This window comes from Heterocephalus glaber, unplaced genomic scaffold (genome assembly GCF_053883595.1).
Source record: "Heterocephalus glaber isolate CG9 unplaced genomic scaffold, H.glaber_assembly_v1.0 deba00000546, whole genome shotgun sequence".
Lineage (NCBI taxonomy): Eukaryota > Metazoa > Chordata > Mammalia > Rodentia > Bathyergidae > Heterocephalus > Heterocephalus glaber.
In genome coordinates, this window is record NW_028258147.1 from 18,707,662 (window position 1) to 18,732,754 (window position 25,093).

The following is a 25,093-nucleotide window of genomic DNA, read 5'->3' on the forward strand; positions in this document are numbered from 1 at the left end:
GGAAATCAATTAGAATTAGATGAAGTTATGAGGGAGGTTGCTCATGATGAGATTAGTGCCCTTATAAGGAGAGATACCAGAAAGCATTCTTCCTTTGTTCCCCATATGTAGCTCCAGCAAGAAAGTGACTTTCTGCAAATCAAGAAGAAAGCCCTTACCAGGGAACAAAATCAGCTAGCATCTTGATCTTAGATTCTTCAGTCTCCATAACTTCTCCACAACAAATGTCTCTTTTATGTGAGAAATAAATTCTTGATACTTGAGCCACCCAGTATTAGCAGCCATAGCTTTCCCACTGCTGACACCCACAAGTTAAAAGAGGACAGTTTTAATTTGGCTCACTATTTAGGGGATTCAGTACATGGTTAGCTTGCTTTAAGGAGGAAATGCATGGCAGAACAAAGCTACTCAGTTCATGATGCCCAGGAAGCAGAGTACGGGCAGTGCCAGAGATGATCAGGCTAGGAACCATATATAGTACCCAAGGTCATGCCTTCATGATCCACCCAGACACACCCAGGAATGCACTTAACTCATCTACAATGTATTTAATCCAATGAAGTTGACAACTCAAGGTTAATGGTCACATCCATCATCAAATCAGTGACAGACAAGTTACCCTTTTGAAACAGAACAAACAAGAAGTATATTCCCAAAACATTCTTGGATTCTTAAATTTTACCTTACATATTAATTCTCCAAGTGACAAGTAGTATAACTAATGTTTATTTTCTTTTTCTGGTACAGCAATGTTGTACATTTCCTTTTAATATCAGTGTTATTCTCAAGTACCCACTTTATATATCATCCTCCATCTTTGCTATGTCTGTAGGTTCAGACCGTCCGTTTACATTATTAATTCAATTTATATTCTTCTTTTGTGCCTTTAGAGGTATAAACTCATAGACTTTGAATAATGTCTTCTGGAAAGTAGAGCATTTACATGAATTTTTTTATCAGTTATGGATTTAGATAATTGCACATGGTATACTTTAGGTATCTATTTCTACAGAATAAATTACATTTAATTATTTATAAAAATACATCAGAAGTTATTCCTACTACCTCTGCTTCATTCTCACACAAGAAGTTATAGAAAGTAAAGTTCAAATAAGTTCAAAAGCTGTCAGAGTCAAGCCTAGATTAATGGGTTGAGCCCTGTGAGACCGCATCCCTGCTTCTTCCTTCAGGGCATGAGTCTTTAAGCTGAACTGTGTGGAACTGTGACAAAGAGCCAAGTGGCCAATGTGTCTGATTCCTACGTTTCATTCACCTTGGGGACCTGAAACTCCATGTCCTGGAGTTCCAATTCCATGATGCTTTTAACTGGCTTCACAAACCAATTGGTTTTATTTATGAGAAAGGCAATACTATACTAAACATTATTTCAATTATTCAAATTTCTATAACCTATCCTACTGATAGAATTACTTTCTTACCTAACAGCTTTCACATAAATTTATTATTTTTGAAATCATGATAGATTCTATTCTACTTAACAATACATCTTAAACATACTTCCCAAGTACTTAGTTTTCAGACTTTTTATCTTTAATGATGTGATAAAATTCTGTTATGTTGATGTAGCATTGCTTACATACTAGTACTCTTCCCATGAACACTGGGGTTTTTCCAATCCTTTATTATTGCAGGAAGCAATATAGTCTGAAGATCATGTGCATATATATTGTCTTGGGATGAATTTCTAGGAATGGAATTAGTATGCCCAAGGATTTCAGCAATTTTGTAATCTTCCCATATTTTGCCTTTTTCCCTCCCAGTGGGGCTGTACAAATTGTCTTCACTAGCAATGAAAGAGATTCCCAGTTTCTTTTTAAAATAAAAATGTACAAATATTACTGCAACTTTGCTAATGTGAGATGTTTTATTTTGTAAAGGGGGGAGGGATTACCTCAATAATTATAAAATAATATCTTTGTCCAAAATTCAAGCAAGATCTTTGGTCATAATTTATAGTAAATATTTTATATTAATTTTACTAATTATATATCCTTTTCTGTGAATTATCTGTTCTGTCTATTCAGCTACAAAAGTGTCAATGTTCAGGGGATAATAATGTATAAGTATTGGTTCCTCAAAAAATTAAAAATAGGTCTGGGGATTTAGCTCAGTGGTTCCGCTGCCTGCCCCGCAAGCACAAGGACCCAAGTTTGATCCCCGGTACCAAAAAAAAAAAAAATTAAAAATAGAGTTGCCATAAGAAAGAGCAATTTGGGCTGGGGATTTAGCTCAGTGGTTCCGCTGCCTGCCTCGCAAGCGCAAGGACCCGAGTTTGATTCCCGGTACCAAAAAAAAAAAAAGAAAGAGCAATTATACTTATGCATATAGCTGAAAGAAACGAAAACAGGATCAACGAGATAACATGTTTTTACAATAATTCTACACAATAATACATGTGATTCTACATACATTAACATTTATGTTATAGAAATGGTGCATATCAAGAATTATTTACAATAGGTTAAATGTAAAAGCAACTTAAGTGTTCATCAATAGATAAACGGATAAGCAAACTTTTGTATACATATACAATAGAATATTATTCAGCCATAATAAGAAGGCAACTCTACTATATAACACAGATGGAGCTTGAGGAGTTTAGCTAAGTGAAATTAGCCAGTCACAAAAAGATAACTACTGAATGACTGCTTTTACATGAGGTAGTTAGAGAAGACAAAATTATAGAGACAAAAAATTTGAGTATTGGTTGCCAGGGGTTGGGGGAAGGAAAAATAGGGCATTATTTAAGGGTTCAAAGTTTCTATTTTACAGCATGACAAATGAAAATGATAGATAGTGGGGATGGTTATACAACATTGTGAACATATTCAATAACACTGTACTCTCTGTACTTAAAAATGATTAAGATGGCCAGTTTTGTTATCTGTACTTTACCATAATAAAAAATGATAAATCTGAAATGAGGAAAAACTGAAAGCTTTCCCTCTCAAATCAGGAACAAGACAAGGATGTCCATTATCATCACTCCTGTTCAATATAGTACTTGAAATATTAGAGCAATCAGTCAAGAGAAAAAAATAAAAAGGATATGGAGAAGAAATGAAGAAGTCAAATCATCATTATGTGCAGATGGCATGATCCTCTACACAGAAGACCAAAAAATTCCACCAAAAGACTCTTAGAATTAATAACCAAATTCGGTAGAGCAGCAGGCTGCAAAATCAACACACAAGAATTAATAACATTCTTGTATATCAATTATGAACTCACCAAGAAAGAAATTAGGGAAACAATACCATTCATAATAGCATCAAGAAAAATTAAATACTTAGGAATTAACCTAACCAAGAAAGTGAAAGACTTCTACAATGAAAACTATACTACCCTGAAAAAGAAGATAGAAGAGGACATCAGAAAATGGAAAGTAAGTATCCCATATTCTGGATAGGCAGAACCAATACTGTCCAAAGGAGTATACTTCCAAAAATGACACATAAATTTAATGGATTCCCAATCAAAACACCAATATCATTCCTCACAGAACTAGAAAAAACAATCCTAAAATTCATATCATATATATTGTCCAACCTACTGAAACATGCAAATATTTTTCCATAGATTTATGTTTTCACTTTTTCACCATTATTATCCACTGTTCCCCTTTTTCAGATAGTCCCTTTGGAAGCTCCCAAAGGAGATTATTTTTCCATTAGATTATGTTTCAAATTCCTCCAAAAATCCCAGAATGACTTTGACTGAAATTGTGTTATACTTGTAAAGCCACTTGAAAGGTATTTATAAATTAACTGCACATATATTGAAAGAATTATTTCACTTTCTGATACTTGTTTTTACTTTCTTTCAAAGTAAAGAAGCTTCATTCATGCCTGTATCTTAAGACTGTTCTGTGTAACAACTCTACTTCTATTTCCATGCTCAGCCTCTCTTAAATTTGAACATACTTAAAGACCCATCAACTCTTTGCACCACAAATATATTCATGGAAAGGTGCAAAGTTTTCCAGATTCAGCTGGAATCACATAAGAGGTAGAAAGAAATTAGTTTCAGGAACCACAAATAGAAACTTTGCCCTTACACAGTGGTTTTGCATTCATGGGTTACCAGTCTCTGCATCTCCTGCTTTGACAAATTCTTCAGCTTTCAGGCCTGCTTTGAACTCCATTATCCACAGGCTTTTATCCACTGGCTTTAACCAGCCAGGGTCTAGACCTACCCAAAATGAGCCTCAGGCAGGCCCATCCTCCCTGTTCAGGCTGTTGGGCTACCCGTATCTTCACACCAAAGTATCCCACTGCAATTAAATCAATTGGTTACAACTAGCAAATTGATACAAAATTTCAAAGTAAAATTTTAACACTTAAATTCAACAGATTTGTTGAAGGCTAAGATCCAATGTGAGAAACATGTTAAAATACAATTTTAAATGAGTTGGTATATAAGAATTTGAATATCCAGAGTAATATCTATGGTTTAGATGTACTTCTACAAAATACATCTGAAATAATAATAATAAATAATTCTCAGCATCAGGATAAATCAAGATATTTATGACTACAAAGAGCAAGGATTTAATATGTATATATTCCTATACTGGAAATTCTACATACCTTATATTATGTTTAGATCTAAAACATCCCCCAAAATTCTCATGTGGAAGGTGGCTGAATCATGGGAGCACTACCCCTGACTTATTGTTAGGAGGTTAGACCTGGTTGGAAGTGACTTCAAAGGGGATATTTTTGTTCCCAGCTCCTCCTGTCCCTCTCTGCTTACTGGCTGCCAGGTGATGAGAAGCTGTCCTTTCTCTGGGCCCTTCCACAATGCTGTTTCTGCCATAGAGCCAGGTGATCGGGTATAGAAAACATTTGCCAAAATAAACCTCTCCTCTCTTAAACTGTGGAGTATCAGGTATTGTCTTAGTTACTGTTCTCAATGCTGAGAGAAAATATCTGATACCCAAGTTAAAGGAGGGAAGGTTTATTTGGCTCATAGTTTGTAGAGGTTTCAGTCCATTGTTAGCTGGCTCCAAGGCAGGATAGCACGGCAGAGGGGCAGCACAGAGGAGAAACAGTTCATGGTAGGAAGAAGACAGCAAGCAGAAAGCACCAAGTGATGACCCTCTTTCTGTCCCTTTTATCTCATCCAGGGTATCTACCCTCACACCCTTAATCCTAGCATTGCATCCTTGATCCCAGCATCACACAACCTAGATCCAGCTGTCTCTGGAAAGCTCACCTATGACCCCTTTGGGGACATCAAGATACAAGCCATAACATTCCACTCCTGCTCCCCTAAAGACTCACGCACATTTCTTTATGCAAAAGGCATAGTTGTCAAATTCCTAATAGTTTCCACATTGCTGAAAAGTCCAAAGTCTCCTCTGAGACTTAAGGCAAACTCTTGGCTGTGAGCCTTTGTACAAATGAAAAGTTAAAAACTTCCAACATACAAAGGCTCAAGATAGACATTTCCATTGCAAAAGGTATAAAATGGGAGACAGAAAGGAATAGGAACAAAACAAGTCCAAATTCTAGCAGGGCAAACATTAAATCCTGTAGTTCCATGTCCAGCATCTGAGGCAAACTGTGGCCAGATGTGAACTCCAAAGGGCGTGGGTGGCTCCGCCCCTAAGGCACTGTTGGTGGCTGTAGCTCCCATAGCTTCTCTCTTGGGCCAGCTCTGCTACCTCCTTGCAGTTTTCCTCAGATGATCCACGTTCCTGGCTTCTCCAAACTTCTGGGATCTCCATTCCACTTTTGGGTTCACACTCACAGCTTCACACACTGCCCTCTGAGGAGCACACTGCCTGGCTTCCCATCCCTTCTTCTGAAATCTGGGTGGAAGCCTTTCTGACCCCACAACCCTTGCATTCTGCATGTGCCTAAAACCAGTATCACAGAGATGACACCAAGGTCTGCTGCCAACTGTAGCTATAGCCAGGGTTCCTTCTCTCTTGGCTGTAGGGGTCCAGTGACTATGAACCAAATCCCCAGAAACAACTTCCCTAGGCCACCACCATTATAGAACATGGTGCTCTGGTGCTCTCTTCTTAAAGCAAAGCCTTCCATTTTTGCAATTTTGAGGCCACAAAGGGTAGAATCCTGCTGGCTCTTGTGATGTCCTCAGGCCATCTTTTCTATTATCCTCTTCTGAAACACCTGAGTTTTTCTTGCCAGTTTTTTCAGGGTCCAAGTTTTCCTCTGTTCCATCTTTGCAGGCTGCCACATTACTGCTGCTTCCTTTCTGGCTGAACTCAAAACATTTTAAATCATTCTGCTGGGCTCTTTGCCCTTGAGTCTCAAATAAATCTGGCTAAAACCCCCAACAGTAGCCATGCCACAACCTCAACCTTGGACTGCCTTGAAATTTCTTCTGCCAGATTAATCAGTCCACTGCATTTAATCTCAGTCTCAGGCAAAGTCTCTGGACATGAGCAAAATGCAGACATTTCTGCCAAGGCATAACACACATTGTTTGGAGTCCAACAGCCAATGAAGTCCTTCCCAGAAGAAACCTCCTCAGTTTGGTCTTTACTGGCAGCATTTCTATCACCACTCTGGTCTTTTGAGCTCTGACCAGAATTTCCCATCAAGGACAGCTTAAGGCATTGCAGTACTGCTTCTTCAGCTGCCATCTCCAAACCTTTCCAAACTCTTCCCACAAGCTGGTATTGAAGGCTCCTAAACTAGAAGATCAGGTATAGTCACAGCAATGATCCCACTCTTGGTACAAAATTCTATCTTAGTTACTTTTCTCACTGCTGACACAAAATATCAGACACCTAAAGTTAAAGGAGGAAAGATTTACTTGGTTCACAGTTTGTAGAGGTTCCAATCCATAGTCAGCTGGCTCTAAGAAAGGGTAGCATGGCAAAGGGGCATCACATAAGAGAAATATCCCATGGAGCAGCAGCAGTGAGGGATAGCAGCAGAAGCAGTACCAGCAGCAAGAGTTCTCCCTCTCTCCCTTTATATTCCATCCAGGCTATATGCCAATTTATTGATGCCACCCATGGCCAGAAAGGGGCTTCCATTATCTACCCACTTAATCCCAGCATCATACCCTTAATCCCGCTGTCACATCCTTAATCCACATTCACATACTCTAATCCAGCACCTTCAAATCTCCCCATCTATCCCCAACTATGAGTGCATGAGGATTTGGAGGGAACATCTAGATAGAAGCCATAATAAACTTCTAATGTTCTATAGCATAGTAGAGTAACTATGATAGGCAATTAACTACATATTTCAGAATAGCTAATAAAGATTTTGAATGTCTCCAACACAAAGAAACGATAAGTCCTTGAGGCAATGGGCAGGCAATGTCCTGATCATACATAGTACGCTACATGCATGTACTAAAATATCACAATGCAGCCCATAAATGTTCAATTATTACATGCCAATTAAACAGTTTAAGTATTTTTAGAAAAATTAATGAAATTATTCTATTTGAACATTTGTCACTATGATCTGAATGCAAATCTTGGTTCATCAAAGATGAGCTATGTGATTGGGTTTACTCACACAATACCTCAGTTTCTTCATGTAAAAATTAGGAAATAACAGTACCTACGTTTCATAGAGGATTAAATCAATTAAATTTACTTCTCAGGAGAATGAATTACTTTTTATTAATTAAGTCATTACTTGGTGAATATTAATTGCTATTATTCATAGTTACAAATATGTCTATTAAAATTTCCAAGGCCATCTATCTAATAAGTGATATATAATGAGATAAGTTAGGCAGTGAAATACAGCCTTCAGTATGCTTATAAAAAGTTTTTAAACAGCCATAGTTTAAAGTCATTAAATTTTAAAGACACTATCTTTCAAATCATTAGAGAAAATATGATATAGAGAATCAAGGAAAAGTAAATTTATAGCTTTACATTATCCTGAAGTAGATAAGCATCCCTTCCACCCTCTTCATCCCTGATCCTGAGAGCAGGATCAAAGTTAGGACCTCACCATTAGTCACGAGAATCTGTCACAGGGTTAGAACATAAAATGTACATGAATCCTCAGTAAATATACAAAGACCCTTTCAATTTGCACTTTATTTTATTTTACCACAATTAATCTCATATAACACTCACAACTGAGTAAAAAATACATTCATGGGTAATACATGGAAACCCTTTACAGCTGGCCCAACATTATCATCTCACCTGGCTCATTAAGCCAGAACAAAAAGTCCTAGTGCCACACTGAATACAAAGAAAGAAGAGTACCAGAAGAAGAAAACCAGGAATTTATTCTAATATGAACACAACATCACCCAATATTTTCTCAGATAAATAACTTCCTAGACTGAAATGAGCAAATTGGAACTTTAAAAGGTAAGTACATTATATTTCTTAGATTACAGGAAACTTCTCACCATAATTGGGGTGCAAATCCTTGTTCATAAAAAATGAGCTGTGTATATTTCATGGAACTTGAGAAAACAATCCAAAAGTTCATCTGGAACCAGAAGAAACCTAGAATAGCAAAAGCAATTCTAGGCAACAGAGTCATGGCAGGGGGTATCACAATTCCCAACTTGAAACTGTACTACAAAGCCACTGTGATAAAAACAGCATGGTACTGACAAAGAAACTGACCCAAGGATCAGTGGAACAGATTAGAAAATGCAGAAACAACTCCAGATATACTCAGCCATCTCATCTTTGACAAAGGAGCCAACCACCCTCATTGGAGGAAAGATAGCTTCCTTAATAAATGGTGTTGGAAAAATTGGGATTTCAACTTGCCAAAGATTAAAACTAGACCCCTATCTGTCACCATGCACTAAACTAAAATCAAAGTGGATTAAAGATCTAAATATTAAAACAGAAACACTAAACTTGCTGGAAGACAAGTTAGGTAGAAATCTCGGAGACACTGGCATAGGAAAGGACTTTATGAACAAATCCTCAGTAGCACGGGAACTAGCACAAAGAATCAACAACTGGGATCTGTCTTATTAAAAAGCTTCTGTACTGCAAGAGAAACCACCAACAGAGATAAGAGACAACCTACAATGTGGGAAAAAATTTTTAGCAGCTGTACCTCAGACAAAGGACTACTGTCCAGAATATATAAAGAACTAAAAAAAAAAAATCAGACCCCCCAAATATAATGACCCAATTTAAAAATGGGCATCTGATATGAACGACATTTCTTAGACAAAGAAGTAAAAACAGCAAATAAACATAATTCAACATCACTGGTCATTCGAGAGATGCAAATGAAAACAACGCTGAGATTCCACTTCACCCCAGAAAGAATGGCTGCTATCATGAAATTAACCAATAACAAATGCTGGCAGGGTTGTAGGGAGAAAAGAACTCTTCTTCATTGTTGGTGGGAGTGTAGACTGGTGCAACCACTGTGGAAATCAATATGGAGATACCTCAAACAACTAGGATTGGAAGTCCCATTAGACCCAGCTATTCCTCTACTAAGTATCTTCCCAAAAGAATTAAAAGAATCATACCGCAGGGATATATGCGCACTCATGTTTATAGCGGCACAGTCTGTAACAGCTAAAGCTTGGAAACAGCCCAACTGCCCATCAACTGGAGACTGGATAAAGAAGTTGTGGTTTTTTTATAAAATGGAGTACTACTCAGCCATAACGAATGAGAAACTAGAGACACTTATAGCTAAGTGGATGGACATTGAGGCCATACTCTTAGGTGAAATAAATAGGACACACATGTGTAAAAACCAAATAGTTTCTCTGGTACAAAAAACTAAAAGTGTAAATAAGAATCAAAATGTATAACTGATACTGTGAATGGGCCGGGGATTTAGCTCAGTGGTTCTGGCACCTGCCTCACAAACGCAAGGTCCCAAGTTTGATTCCTGGTACCAAAAAAAACAGTGCTAGGGCTGGACGTATGGCTCAATGATGAAACACTTGCCCAACATGCATAGCCCTTGGGTTCAATCCATAGCACAGGAAAAAAAAAAGTAGGCCTAGGGATTTAGCTCAGTGGTTCCACTGCCTGCCTCACAAGTGCAAGGTCCCGAGTTCAATCCCTGCTACCAAAAAAAAAAAAAAAGATATCAAATATTGTGAAATAGGCAGAAAATGTCTAAAGGAATAGGGGAAGTGGGAGGGGAAGGGGAAAGCAAAGAAGGGAAAAGAAAAAATATGAAAAAAGGAAAAAATGGAAACAAAGTCTTTATAAATAGGGAGTGGTAGAGGGGTGAAAGGAGGGCCTGGGAATGGGGAAAAAATAAGAACCAAGATAAATCATGTAAAGGTACAAGATCCCAATGAAGAATGTAACTGTACTGTATATCTAAAATGTACCAATAAACTAAATGGAAAAAAAAAAAAAAGAAACTGCACTACCTTCTTGTTAGAAAGAAGCTAACTTGAAAGCATTTGTCATGGGGGATACTGATTTCTCCTCTTGTTCTAGGAGAAAACTGATGAAAAAGGGAGTAACACAGAAAAGAAAGAGACAGAGAGAGAGAGAGAGAGAGAAAAGAGACATCAAATAATTGTGATTTGGACAGGTATGTAAATATATGTAAAATGCCTAGAACATTTTTTAGAATTTAGTAAAAATTCCAACATGGATCTAACATAGCCAATCATATGTCGATGATAAGAGCATGTCCATATTCCATGGTTTATGATTAATCTGAAATACATAAAAAGAGAATTTATCATTCTATTTACTCAATAAAAGCTTATATACATGAAAGATGAGCTGTGTAATTAGGATTATACACTCAATTCCCCCATACCTCAGTTTCTTCACATGAAAATTGGAGAATAACAGTACCTACATTTCACAGAGGATCAAATCAATCAAATTTACTCCTTAATACACTGAATTACCCTTTAGTAACTAAGTGATTACTGGTTGAATGTTCATTGCTACTTTTCGTAGTTAAAAGTATGACTATTAAAATGTCTGAGGCCATCTAACAAATGAGAAGTGCAATAAAAATGCTAATTCAGGACCAGTGAATGTAGGTCTGGGTTTCCTTGTACCACATCAGGACTAAATATAACACCTAACATTCCGAATTCATCTGCTTTTTCTTATATCTACCTCATAATCTTCATCTTTGCCTAAAAATACCAAGAAATGGATCTACTGCTAAAATCCAAATTTATTTGTCTGCTGCATTCCCCTGACATGTCCAGCAGAGTTCTAACAAATATCCATCAAAAATACTGGCTATGTCATTAAAATGCTTTCATAAAACTTAGAAGTGAAAGTGTTTCATTTACCCATGAGGACATATTTGTCAAATTATCAAATAAACCATACAAAAACCACAGCATGCTACACGGACCCACACCTCAAGCATAGCACATTTATAATACAAAGTATGATAAAGGAATGACCAAGCAAAGGCAAAAATTCACTTATATTCTGTGTTTGTAGTGTACTTTTCAGGAGAAAAATACAAGAAGAATAAATGTTACTTTCTAGGGAGACTGCCAGTCCAACTCTATTCACCTCCACATTTAGCAAGGGTCATGTATCCTGTCACAGGCACGGCAGTGGGGAAGGATTATAATGCTCCTCCACAGCAGCAGCAAAGGTCCAGCCTGACACTTCCACGTGCAAAAAAGGCCAGTGAAAACTCACAGTTTAACTGAGCAAGGCCTTACTGTGTTCTTCTGTCTGTCACTTTTAAGATGCACCACATCTTTAAAGGGGTACATGCACAAGCTTGAAAATATGTAGCGTGCTCAGAGAGTGTGGGAAAGCTAGCTAAGGTTGGAGCTATCTAAAATTCTGCTTTTAGGGCCAGGGATTTAGCTCAGTGGTTCCAGCGCCTGCCTCGAAAGCACAAGGTCCCAAGTTCGATCCCTAGTACCAAAAAATAAATAAATAAATAAAATTCTGCTTTGGTGCATCACTCTGAGATAACAATCTAACTCTTGTCATGTTGTGAATTCCCACTAAGCCTAAACTATAAGGACAACTCCATCTATCTTACCCCTTGTATCCTCAATGTCTAGCCAGTTCTTGAAACTTGGAAGGTGTTCAATAAACAGTTGTTGCTTGGATGGATGGCTAGGAGGTGATCTGCTTAAACCTAAGGGACTGGTACAATAGAGGGCTCAGATGAGGATGAAACAGTGTCAACTTGACAGCCCAAAACTGTGGTAAGAGAGCTATGCTACCTCTCCACTTACTTCTCATTGGAGTTGCAAGGCTAACAATAAATGGAAATGCTGAGATGCTTCAGTGGCCCAGAGCAAAATGCCCCATGAGCAATAGTACTGAACAGCCTAGCACATGGAGTCCATTCTTAGCTCTGGCTCTTCTCAGAGCAACAAAAAGCATTGGAGGAGCTGAGAGCACAGAAAAGGCCTGCCAAGAGATGAAAGTTTCTACTGCTATTGTCTTGCTGACCCAATCTCTCTTCTAAAGCTACCTGGAGAAGACAGTGGCTTTTATAAGCCATTTTGGCTAGAACAGATTTCATTTCTTTTCTTTGTTTTTGTTTTTTGGTACCGGGGGTTGAATTCGGGACCTTGCACTTGCGCAGCAGGCGCAGGAACCACTGAGCTAAATCCCCAGCTTCATTTCTTTTCTTAAAACACTGTATTCTGTAAAAATTATCTTTTTCCCTAAACTTAAAATCTCTATACAAACGAGGGCTGGGGATTTAGCTCAGTGGTGCCACGCCTGCCTTGAAAGCGCAAGGTCCTGAGTTTGATCACTGGTACTGGGGGGAAGAAAACAATCTATACAAAGAAAATCAAATAACCTAAATAGGAAAAAAGTATTCTATGTCACAAAACATTACATAACCATTTAAAATGCTGCCACTGAAAAACAGTTAATGAGATATGGAAAAGAGTCAATAGAATATTGAATGAAGCTGGGCATGGTGGTACACCCCTATAATCCCAGCACTTGGGAGGCTGAGGCAGAAGGACCACCACAAGTTCAAGGCCAGCCTGAGCTACATAGTGAGTTCAGGGCAGCCTGAGCTAAATAGCAAGACCCTGTCTCAAAAAAAAAATATATATATATACATATGCATATATATATATATATTACACGTATCTATATATAGTAAAAAGAGGCTACATAACTGCACACAAAATATGAAGAATCACACTAATTAGATTTTAAAGACTAGAAGAAAACATTACTTTTTTTTTGTTTTTTTGTTTTTTGGTACCGGGGATCGAACTCAGGTCCTTGTCCTTGCAAGGCAGGCAGCGGAACCACTGAGCTAAATCCCCAGCCCGAAAATATTACTTCTTAACACTAGGATTACAAGTGGTTATGTAACTTTCTGTACTCTCCAGTTTATCTATAATAAAGATATTTATTTCAAGAGAAGTGATTTATTATTAAAAAGCATAAGATCTAATAAGAATAATCATTCTCAAGAAAATAACTACCATTGTTAGGCCAAAGCTTGCAAAACTATACCTCCAAAGTCCTTTTTGTTTGTGCATATGGAAAAAAAATCAGCTGAAAGCAAAATATTACATCAGTCAACCTATTAATAGGGTGCAGGTGTTGGTAGAACAGGTCTTGGAGGAATGATAACCTTCCTACCTAAATATATGCCTTCAAGAAAAAGGTCAGTGACCTTGGGTATAATTACATTATAGCTCTTTAAATGGCACCACAGTGATAAATGATGGTGTGTGTCTGCGTGTGTGTGTTTAAAGCTTTCTTTTTATATCTGTCTTGTGAAATATTCTGGGAAACCAGATTAGAATCACAAGGCCTTGTACACTAACCCTTTTACTTGAGGATACGGCATAAATTTTTGATGACACAGAGACTGCACTCTATTCAAAGTCTACAGCATACAAAAAGATTTTATTTTTGGTAAAAAGCAAGAGAATGGGAACAAAAACATGTGGGTGGATAGACTCTGCTAAGGGTTGTCAATCTTCAAATTTCCTTTGGCCTTTGTTGAATGCCCTTCTCCATCTTTTTCAGACAATTTCCTATATCAGTTAACAACACTCCTACCTATCCAGTTCTCAAGCCAGAAACTTGGTAGTCATCCTTGATTTTTCTGTCTCCCACACTCCTCACATCCAATCCAACAAGCCCCCAGGGTTTACCATCCAAGCATGATATGCTGAACTCATCAGTCTCTCTCCTCACAACCACCCTCCTCTAAGGCACCATCACTTCTTATCTTATCCGAGAGCCTCCTAGCTGGTCTCCTGCTTCCATTCCTCCTCTACTCTGTCCAGTACACTTACCACTCAGGACAGACCCTGGACCCAATTAAGGTTTGTAACCCTATAGTCACTTCTCATGCACTCAGAAAAAACCCTCAGATTCCATCCCATCGTGTATGATCTGGTCCTTGCCTGCCTTCTCAAACTTGCTCACCATTTTAGCCATATTGGTCCCCCTTCTGAAGGAGCTAGTCAATTGCTTTTTCCCTTCAGAGCCTCTGCACATGCTGGGCCCTGCCTGAAACACTCTTGCTTTCACAAGGCAGACATCCTAGAATCCAGTATGTTAACTCTCAGGTCCTCAGCAAGGCTTTCTCAGACCTCCTTAACAGTACTGAAATCTGCATTATCTTTAACCCTTAAACTCTACTTGGCAAATACATATGTGATGTATATTTACTTGTTATCTGTTTTGCCCATTAAACTATAAGCTCTATGACAGCAGAGATGATTCCCAACAGCATGATACATTTTAAAGAATTGAAGCATACTTTGTTTTATATGTAATTAATGGGACTTCTACAACTGAAAATAATGAGAGCAAGACAGAGAAAATAAACTGCTGGCTTCCAAGTATCTTTCTTAAATCACTGTTTACTTCAGATTTGATTTCTCAGCATGCCTTCTCAGACCAATTTCTAGAATAAAAATTTGTCATGCAGACTTATAACCATAAAAAATATTACCAGACTCCAATACTTGATATTAAGCTAGCTAACTTACCTGAAATATCAGAGATTTCATGTTATGTGTATTTGATCCAAATCCTTTACTGACAGCCTAGGAGGTTCTCTGATACTACAGAGTATAAACTGTCAAATACTAAATTAATGTAAAATTATATTGCATGTTACTAAATTTTCCTCAAGGTCTCTAAACATAATTCTATCGTATAGACATCACAGGAACCTCTAGAGAGATTCTGAGTAAGACTCAGTTTTTGCAATAAAAAGTTCTAGATAGTAAAACTTCTCCCAATCATTTATCAAAAACATTACCACTGTTTGTTTTATCAAATTGTTCTGATAAAGCACACAACTCTCAAGTTTCAACTGTTTTCCCAACAATGATAACCATTTCTAAACCCTCTTCATTTAAATGTTTAAAATTTTCAACTTATTACTTCAAATGAGGTTCTATGTAAGAAAACAAAAAGACAAGTGGAAAAAATCATTCTAAAGAATAAACCAACAAGATAACACAAAACTTAAATAGTTTGCTTTTTAATGACTGACATCCTTAGTTGAGTATTTTTTTTGTTCAATCCATTCAATGCAACTTAAATCTAAGACCACACAGTATAAATATAGCTTCTCCAAAAATTTGTTAAAATGGCATGTATTTATTTAATGTTCAATATATGGCAGGTCTTTTACATGCATCGTCATTAAATCTTCTTTGCTGTAATGTAAGGCAATACCAAGATTTTGCCCTACTTCATACATGAAGACGTAAGTAATGTGGCAAACTTAAACCTAAAGTAAGAGGAAGGGCAGGGATTTGAATCTTTTAAGTCCATGTAGTTAAAAACTGCTCTATAGCAACAAGTATATGAATGGGTGATTTATCCACAAAGTACCTCTGAAGTCTAAGTTCTTCTTAGATTATATCTGTTATAATTCCATTTTCAAATTTGAAGACCCTAGGTCTTTCAACAACCCAATATAGCTCAAATCACCATTAAATAACTAAGTAAACACTTAGTGCATGGTATATTGCAGGCCCCATCCTAGGCACTGTTAAAGCAGAGAAGAAAGGATGAACATCCCATTCCTATAGACTAACTAGAACATAGCATGCGGTGGCACTATGGGAAGTAATGTGCAGAGACCAACTAACTCTCCAAGAAAGGGTAGAGAACACTTCACAGAAGCAATACATGAGCTAGGATTCAAACAACAAGCAAAGGGAAAAAAGGGGGAGAAAAGGCATGTGAGTAAGAGGGAAAATAATTTGCAGAGGTATGAAACTGCAAGCATACAGCCTTTTCGGTGGAGAAGCTGGAGTTAGCAGTACCCCAGAGAAGAGAGAAAAACCAAGGCTCACCAAACAGATGAAACACAGATTGGGAAGGGTCTTATGGTAAGGAAATGAGATATACCCAACAGGTGGGGAGCCCATAGAAAAAACAGTATGGCATAGCTTTGAAAAAAGTACTGATAGATATGGGTTTGGCTCTTCCTTATGCCACTTACAAGAATTCTCATTTTCAGCAAGGTGCATAAACCCCCTGAACCAGCTTCCTCACATGTAAGACACAGATAACATATTTTTCGGGAGTTGTTGTGAGCTGTAAATAAATTCATTCTATCTGTCTATACAAAGCATCTGGTACAAGGCAACTGCTCAACACATGCTGGTTCCTTTTTTCACTGAGAGTTAGGAATTCTAAAAGGGTGGACTCAACTAAAAACTTCCCGAGTCATGGATGGCCCCATCTCCATCACTCATATCACAGAAAGTGATATGAGTCTGTGAATAAACTTATTAATTCCACAGATTTTACTGGTCAGCAACAATATGCCACATCTTAAAATGAATGCTAGGCGTGCAAAGATTTTAACTCTGAGGGTGAAGGAAAGCTATTGGAGAATTGAGCAAAAAGTGGCAGTCTGACTGGAATCAACTAATGAACAGACAGTTGGAAAGTAAGGGTAAAAACAGTGACAGCAATCAGAAGCCCTCTCTAGTAAACTAGGCAGATGGGATTTTGAACCAAGGTAACAATGGTAGAGGCAATGATGATATAATTTGCAGGTACAAGACTTCTTGACACAGTCCGCATGGACTATAAGAAACAAAGGGTCCATTGATGGCTTCAGTGTTTCAGTCTGAGTAACCAAAGGGATGGGGCAGTCACAGATGGACAAGGAAGGTCTGGATGAGCAGCAAGTGGGGGGGTGAGCATGAGAAATCAGTTTGGGGACATTTTCAATTTGAGGTATTTATGAGACATCCAAGCGGAGTTGTTATCTAGACCACTGGGTGAGCCAGTCTGGAATTCACAGATTTATAGACTGCCCAAGAGGTGTCTAGACTAGAGGTACAAAGTTGGAAGGTGTCTACATATAAATGGTATTAAGAGAGGTAATTCAGGGTCGGGGATTTAGCTCAGTGGTTCCACTGCCTGATGTGCAAGTGCAAGGACCAGAGTTCGATCCCCGATACCAAAAAAAAAGAGAGAGAGAGGTAATTCTACGTAAGTGAATATACATTGACCTTGAAGGGTCATGGGCTTAACTCAGCACTGGCACAGTATGACCTTAGTTGCTTCTTTAAAACTATTCTGCAGGAGGGGATTTGGCTCAGTTGGCACCGCGCCTGCCTTGCAAGCACAAGGTCCTGAGTTCGATCCCCAGTACCAAAAAAAAAAAAACCAACTTTTCTGAATTCACTTTTTTCTTGTGTGAAATAGGTTAACAAAACATACCTTAGGGATTAAATTAATTAAGTACACAAAATATATATGGTGCCTCACACATGTTAAGCTCTCAAATGGTCCTGATATTACCAGTTTTAAGCAAATGATAAGATTGTGATTTTCTTTTTTTTTTGACATATATATAATATATAAGATGTACAGAATGATGTTTTGAGATACATTTGTTGTGAAATGATTACTATAATCAGGCTAATAAACATATCAACAATCTCACATGCTTACAGCAATTTTTAATTTCTCATTAGAAACATTTTATAATAGCACAGAGAATAATAAAGGATGGATAGAAGGGCACAAAGAGATGGCTTTCTTGCAATAGGTAAGAGGTCCAAGGGGAAGGGAAAATAAATAGAATGAAGATATGTCATGTACAGAAACCTAATAACCTCAATTAATGTAAACATTATATGCCATAACATGAGCTAAGATTAATAATATCAACAAGGATAAAAAATGAGATAGGGAGGGAAGAATGGAGAGGCAGGGGGAGGCAAGGGGATGGAAAGGGAAGAGGACTAACAAAAAGAAAAAACACAAGCAGCGGTATGTACATGTAATCACTCACCAAGATAACTGTAAACTGCATGAACTCCAAACACGTACTAATAAAACAATTTAAATACTTTTAAAAAGAAAAAATGTTTTCAGTGTCTAATTCCCACAGACAGATTAAAATAGTTAACACCACTCTAGATTTCTTATCTCTGTACATTTTTGTATGCAAGGCTACTTTATAACATTATTTCCCTTAATGAAGTGGATGGACACTTTTTCACCTCTTTAAATTCATGTCAACATCATGTTCTCGTAATGATATAATTAATGACTTTTCCATTCCCCTTATTAACCTCCCTTACACCCTTTTCCCTCCCTTTTAAGCTCTTCCTCTTGTCTAATAATAGGCTCTTTTCTTTCATGTCATCTTTTTTATCTTGTACATATTAGGGAAAACACTATACTTGTCTTTCTCAAACAGGCTTGTTTCACTTAACATGATGATCTCCAGTTTTATCCATTCTCCTGCAAATGACAAAATTCCATTCTTCTTTACAGCTGAAAAATATGCCACTGCACATACTGTACCACGTTTTCTTTATCCACTCATCCACTGCTGGGCACCTAAGCTGGATCCATATCTTGGCTATTGTGAATTTGTCACAATAAACATTGGTATGCAGGTATTCAGAAGGGTTGTAGTATCTACACCAGCAGCATAGGGAGGTTCCTTTTTCCCACATCTTTGCCAGCATTTATTGTTTTTTGTATTCTTAATTATAGCTATTCTGTCTTCAATGAAATAGAATCTCAATATAATTCTGATTTGCATCCCAAATAGCTAAAGATGTTCAATATGATTTCATGTATTTATCCGTCATTTGCTCTTCTTTTGAGAAATTTGTGTTTTTCTCAGTTTTGTTTTTTTTTTCAGTTCTTTATGTATTTTAGATGTTAATCCTCTGTCAGAAGAGTCGCTGGCAAAAACTTTCTCCCACTGAAGACTGACTCTTCATTCTTCTGGTTGTTTCTCTTGTGACATGGAGATTTTTTAACTCAGTGAGACCCATTTTTTGAGTATTGCTATTCTTTTACATGCTGTTGAAATTTTATTCATGAGTCTTTCCCTGTACCTATGGCTTCAAGTGTTTCTCCTGTTTTTCTAGCAGTTTCAACTAGCTCTTTGATCCATTTTGAATTGATTTTGTACAGACTGAGAGATAGAGACCTAGTTTCAGTGTTCTACATATAGATATCCAGTTTTCCAAGCACCATTTGTTAAAAGACTGTCTTTTCTCCAAAGTATGTTTTTTGGCTCTTATGTCAAGAATCAGATGGCTATAGTTGCATGGGGTTCTTTTCTTTTTTTCTGTGCCCTCTATTGTGTTCCATTGGTCTACATGTCTATTTTTTGTGCTAGACCATGCTATTTTTGTTACTATGGCTTTGTAGTATAATATGAAATTAGGTATTATGATGCCTTGCTATTTTTGCATAAGATTGCTTTGGCTATTCTGGGCCTTTCATGTTTCAGTAAGAACTTTGGGTGTTTTTTTTCTCATTCTGAGAAGAATGTCATTTTTATGGGGATTTCATTGAGTCTGTAGATCACTTTTGAGGCCTTTTTTTTAAAAATTCTTGTATTGGTTCATTTTAGGCATACAATGCGTTTACATTTATCACTGGGTGCTTGTACCTGTACATGATGTATCTTGGTTCTTATTTTTTTCCCCATTACCTGTGTGCCCAGGGGCCATTTTAACAACACTAATTTTGCCAATCCATAAACATGGGAGGTCTTCTCATCTTCCACTGTCTTCAATTTCTTTCTTCAGTGTTCTGTAGCTTTCATTATAGATGTCTTTTCACCTTGGTTAGGTTGTTTCCTAGGTTTATTTTAAGTTACTGAGAATGGAACTGTTTTCCTGATTTCTTTTTCAGCTGGTTCATTATTAGTACATAGAAAAGCTATTAGAAAACATAACATTGATTTTGTATCCCGAGACAGTGGTTTTCTATTATATTCTCAAAATCTCTTTGACCATAGACAAGTGCAAATATAATTAAGGAAAAATGTCTTTTTAGAAAAACAGACTATTATCTTCATCCTCAGGGAAAGCAAGTACTAATACTCAACTACAATTTCTGCAACTGGGGATAAAAATACCATTTTCCATCTCACAGTGGTGTGGTGGTGTTATTTCACAAGTTTGGACTTTAAAATTAATAACAATAGGGCTGGGGATTTAGCTCAGTGGTTTCACCGCCTGTTTTGCAAGCACAAGGACCCAAGTTCGATCCCCGGTACCAAAAAAACCAAAAAACAAAAAACAAAAAAATTAATAACACTGATAAAATCTGAAAAACCAAATGAAGTAACGTTAATGAAATATTCTGAGGGACTATAATGCATAGTAACATCTATGTACTATGATACTGTAGACAACTATTTCCTCATCCTGGGAGACACCACTGGGTTCCCTTATCCATGACAAGCTTTAACTTCTCTGAGAATGCATTTCAAAAATTATTAATAGTACTGTTTTGTGATGATTCAGCAAAAAACTCATTTTCAAAGGCCTATGAATTACTGCATTCTTTTTTCTTTCTTCTTAGCAATGCTAGGAATCAAATCTAAGCCTCACAATGCTAGGCAAATGTTCTACCACTGTCCTACTATATTAATTTTAAAACAAAAAGGTGAGTTGTTTAATGTATTGAAATAATGGCTCAAAATGTTATTTACCTTATCCCTGAACAGTTTAATTGAAATTTTCAAAAGTAAAACAGAATTATGCATTGATTACCATCATGAGGAAAGAATATTTACTAAGTGAAAATACTAAGCTAAAACTTATTATACATTTAACATAAAATCCTACAGATTATACCACATCTTGTTTAAACATTTATTTGCAAGAATTTTTCCTTAAAAAGGAAACATTCCATACTGGATCAAAGATTCAAAAGTAAAACAGCAAAGCATAAAAGTAGTAGGAGGAAATATGGGAGGCTTTTATAATTTTTGTAATCATGAAAAAAGAAGGCCTTTGATGACAAGACCCAAAATAGTAGCCATAAGGGCCAGGGGTGTACCTCAGTGGCACCATGCCCGCCTCACAAGTGCAAGGTCCTGAGTTCAATCCCCAATACCAAAAAAAAAAAAGGGGCCATAAAAAAATTTATAAATCTGACTATATAGATATTTAAAATGCCTGCAAGAAAGAATGCCATAAAGACAGAAAACAAATGACAAGCTGTAAAAATTTATTTGCAAAATATAGAGCAGTAAAAAATTAATCTTAACATAAAGCTATTGTTCATCAATAAAAACAAATTTAATATATAATTATATATTAATTAAAAACATTAAGACATTATAAAGTATGAGTGTTTTATTGAACACATTTACCAACATTCAACCTCATTTAGAATTAAGGAAACAAATTAAAATGAGATGTTATTTTCACCCACTGATTTAAAATGAAATGTTATATTCACCCACTGATTTAAAAAGATTATAACTGTAAAAATTTGTCATGCTTACCCTGTACTATTTTCTTCATTTTATACGTTAAAAAGTTATGTACTCTAACTAAAATCACATTGCTAGGAAATGGCAGACGTTTGTTAGCCGGGCATGGTGGCACACATCTGTAATCCCACCACTCGGGAGGCTGAGGCAGGAGGATTGACCCGAGTTCAAGGCCAGCCTGGGCTACACAGTGAGTTCAGGGCCAACCTGAACTACAAGGGAGACCCTGCCTCAGAAAACAAAACAAAACAAAAGTTTGTTAATATACACTGGTGAAAGTGAGGCACAGGAAACTTTCCAGAATGCTCTTCCAGAGGTGGAGGGAGGGCTGCACAGAGCTACGTGATACTTCCTGCTTCCCCTACTCTGGCCCAACCCACTCACTGGCTGTAGAAAATAGTGAAAGAAATAATTTATTATGATGGTTTGGGAGTCAAACCCAATACTACCTAAGAACTACAAAAGACTTATAGGAAACTGGCCTTGAGGTATCATCCTGATAATCCAAATGAAGGAAAAAAGTTAAATAAATTTCTCAAGCTTACAAAGTCCTCTCTGATGCCAAGAAAAGGGAATTATATGACAAAGGAGAACAAACAATTAAGGAAGGTGGAGCAAGTGGCAGTTTTGCCTCTCCCATGGATATCTTTGATATGTTTTTAGAGGAAGAAAGATGCAGAGAGAATGGATAGGTAAAAATGTGATGCATCAGCTCTCAGCCACCTTAGAAGATTTATACTGTATAATAGGGCATCAAGAAAACAGGCTCTGTAAAATAACACGATTTGTGACAAACATGAAGGCCAAGGTGGTAAGAAAAGAGCCACAGAGTGCTGTCCCAACTGCCTGGGTACTGCAATGCAAATAAGAATTCATCAGATGGGACCTGGAATGGTCCAGCAAATTCAGGCTGTGTGCATGGGGTGCCAGGGCTATGAGGAACACATCAGTAGTAAAGATAAATGTAAAAGCTGCAATGGAAGGAAAATAGAAAGGAGAAAATTCTAGATGTTCACATTGTCACAGGTAGGAAAGAAGGCCAGAAGATAACATTCCTCAGTGAAGGAGACCAAGAACAAGGACAAGAGCCAGGAGATCATGTCATTGTGTTAGATCGGAAGGACGATGCTGTTTTTACTCAGTGAGGAAAAGACCTTTTCATGTGTATGGTTATACAACCGGTTGAACCACCATGTAGCTTCTGAAAGCCAAAATCCACTCTTGACAACTGAACCATAGTCATCTGATCTAGGTCATACTGTCAAGTATGGAGATATCAAGAGTACACTAAATGAAAGCATGCCAGTTTATTGCAGACCACATGAAAAGGGTTGCCTAACCATTGAATTTAAGGCAAATTTTCTTGATAATGGCTTTCTCTCTCCTAATAAACTCTATAAACTCTTAACTGAGAAGGAGGAAGTAGAAGAGACTGATAAAATGGATCGAATACAACTGGTGGACTTTTACACAAATCAGAAAAGATGGTGCTATTATAATGGAGAAGCCTATGAGGACAACAAACTTCATCCCTGTGGTGGTGTTCAGAGTCAGACCTCCTAATGGTGACAGTGAATAACGCTTGCTGCTCTCACTTTATGTGAATGTATGAAGAATGATAATCATCATCTGCTCACTAATTGCTATTGTTTTTGTTTTCATATTCAATTACAGTAATGTTTTAAATAGTAAATGAAGAATAAATGCAGAATAAAATCTCCAACTTTCACCAAATATATGATGGCTTCAATGCTCAAGACGAAGTTTAATACTGTAAAAAGTAAAAAGTACCTAACCCTGGTATCTGTTAGGCCATACCTTGGAAGTGATTTCAGCTCTACACATGGACAAGCTTAGGCTGAAATGCTAGGTATATGTGTCAACTTCAGGGTATGATCCTTCATTATTAAGTTATGGATTAAAGCTCTATTTTAGTGACAATCAGAAAAAGGAAATAATTTGTAGAGAAGTGATGGTCTGCCTAGCTATTTGCATTAAGTGGGACTCATTGTGATGGTTCTGCATTCTTTTATGTCAACTATTACTTGAAGGTGGCATAATATATAATTTAACCTGTGGTATAAGTGATAGAAATGAAACCTTCCTAAAGAAGAGGTTTATTATAATATGCTTCTTCTTCTTAAGGACTTGTATTATGAGAATTGTATTCCCTTCTGCTCTTGCTACATTTTGAATAAACACTCACACATATATAATATATCAGTCCTGGTTATATCCTTCTTCCCTTCTCTTTTGGACCATGATAAGTCTTTTAACAGTGACTTCCAGAGTTAGGTAACTTTGAAATTAAAGTGAAGAGACTATACATGGAAATGTAATTTGCATGTGTAATATAGGAAGGTGTTCCTTATGTATTTTACAGACTTATAATATATGTTACAGGCTTACTTTAACCCACTTGATTTGTGCTCCAAAGTAACTGTAATTTAATGCTGATAGTACAGCAAATTAGGATGAATAACTTTACTTATATGTTTAAAAGTCATCATATGTTCATATGCTTAAGTCTGGGTAGCAGAATTTAAGCAATTCTTCAAATGTTTGAATGTCTCCTTATATTTTCATTACAAAGCAAGAAAAGTGAGGTACAGCAGGCATTGTTACACATTATTGCTGATAATATTTTATTCAAGATTCTTGGGGGAAATGGCCTAAAGAGGACTTGAAGACCTGAAAAGTGCTATGTGATTTTTCCTGTTCCTGAGAGTAGCATCTTATTTGTTGTTGTAAAATGAAGTTATACATAGTCGGAAGTGGAAGGGGTAAGGAAAAAGAAAGAGGGGAATGGAATTAATGTGAGAAAATGGAAACAAAGTCTTTGTAAATAGGGAGGGGTGGAGGGTTTGAAGGGAGGGCAGGAGAATGGGGAAAAAATAAGAACCAAGATAGATTACATAAAGGTACAAATTTCCAATGATGAATGTCATTATGTTGTATACCTAAATTGTACCAATAAAGTTAATTTTTAAAAAACAGTTTGAAAAAGTTGTACATAAGTCTTATGCCCCTTCTAAAGACAAGTTGTGTGTTCCCAAAACAAAAGAAAAAATGCATGCAGCAATCATACTCTAGCTAAATATTGTTTCTGTGTCCATCTGAATCCCAAATAGGGTAAAACAGACAAAGTTGGATGTCATGAGGCTTCGTCCCTCCCCTCCATAATAACTGCACATTCATTCCACACAAATTAGACTACAGGACATGGCAGAGGACCCACATCCACTCTCATCACTGCCAAAGGAACCATACAATTTCTAAGACCCGGAACACCTAGACAATTGAAAAACTCTCCTGGCAATCATGCCATAGTGCTTGTTATTATATTTAATAGGGGATAAGATAAAGTGACATTCTTTCTAGTCTCTCTCTTATAATGTCTTATATTTTCCCCTTCATTGCAACTA

General features: G+C 37.0%; 1 protein-coding gene and 1 pseudogene across 12 annotated transcripts in view; one reads left to right on the plus strand and one right to left on the minus strand.

The window, feature by feature from the left end:
* The window catches only part of St7 (suppression of tumorigenicity 7), a 331,512-nt gene that overhangs the window by 205,596 nt on the left and 100,823 nt on the right, over positions 1-25,093 (minus strand). The window lies entirely within an intron of this gene.
* On the plus strand, positions 22,527-23,397 carry LOC106007816 (dnaJ homolog subfamily A member 1 pseudogene; annotated as a pseudogene).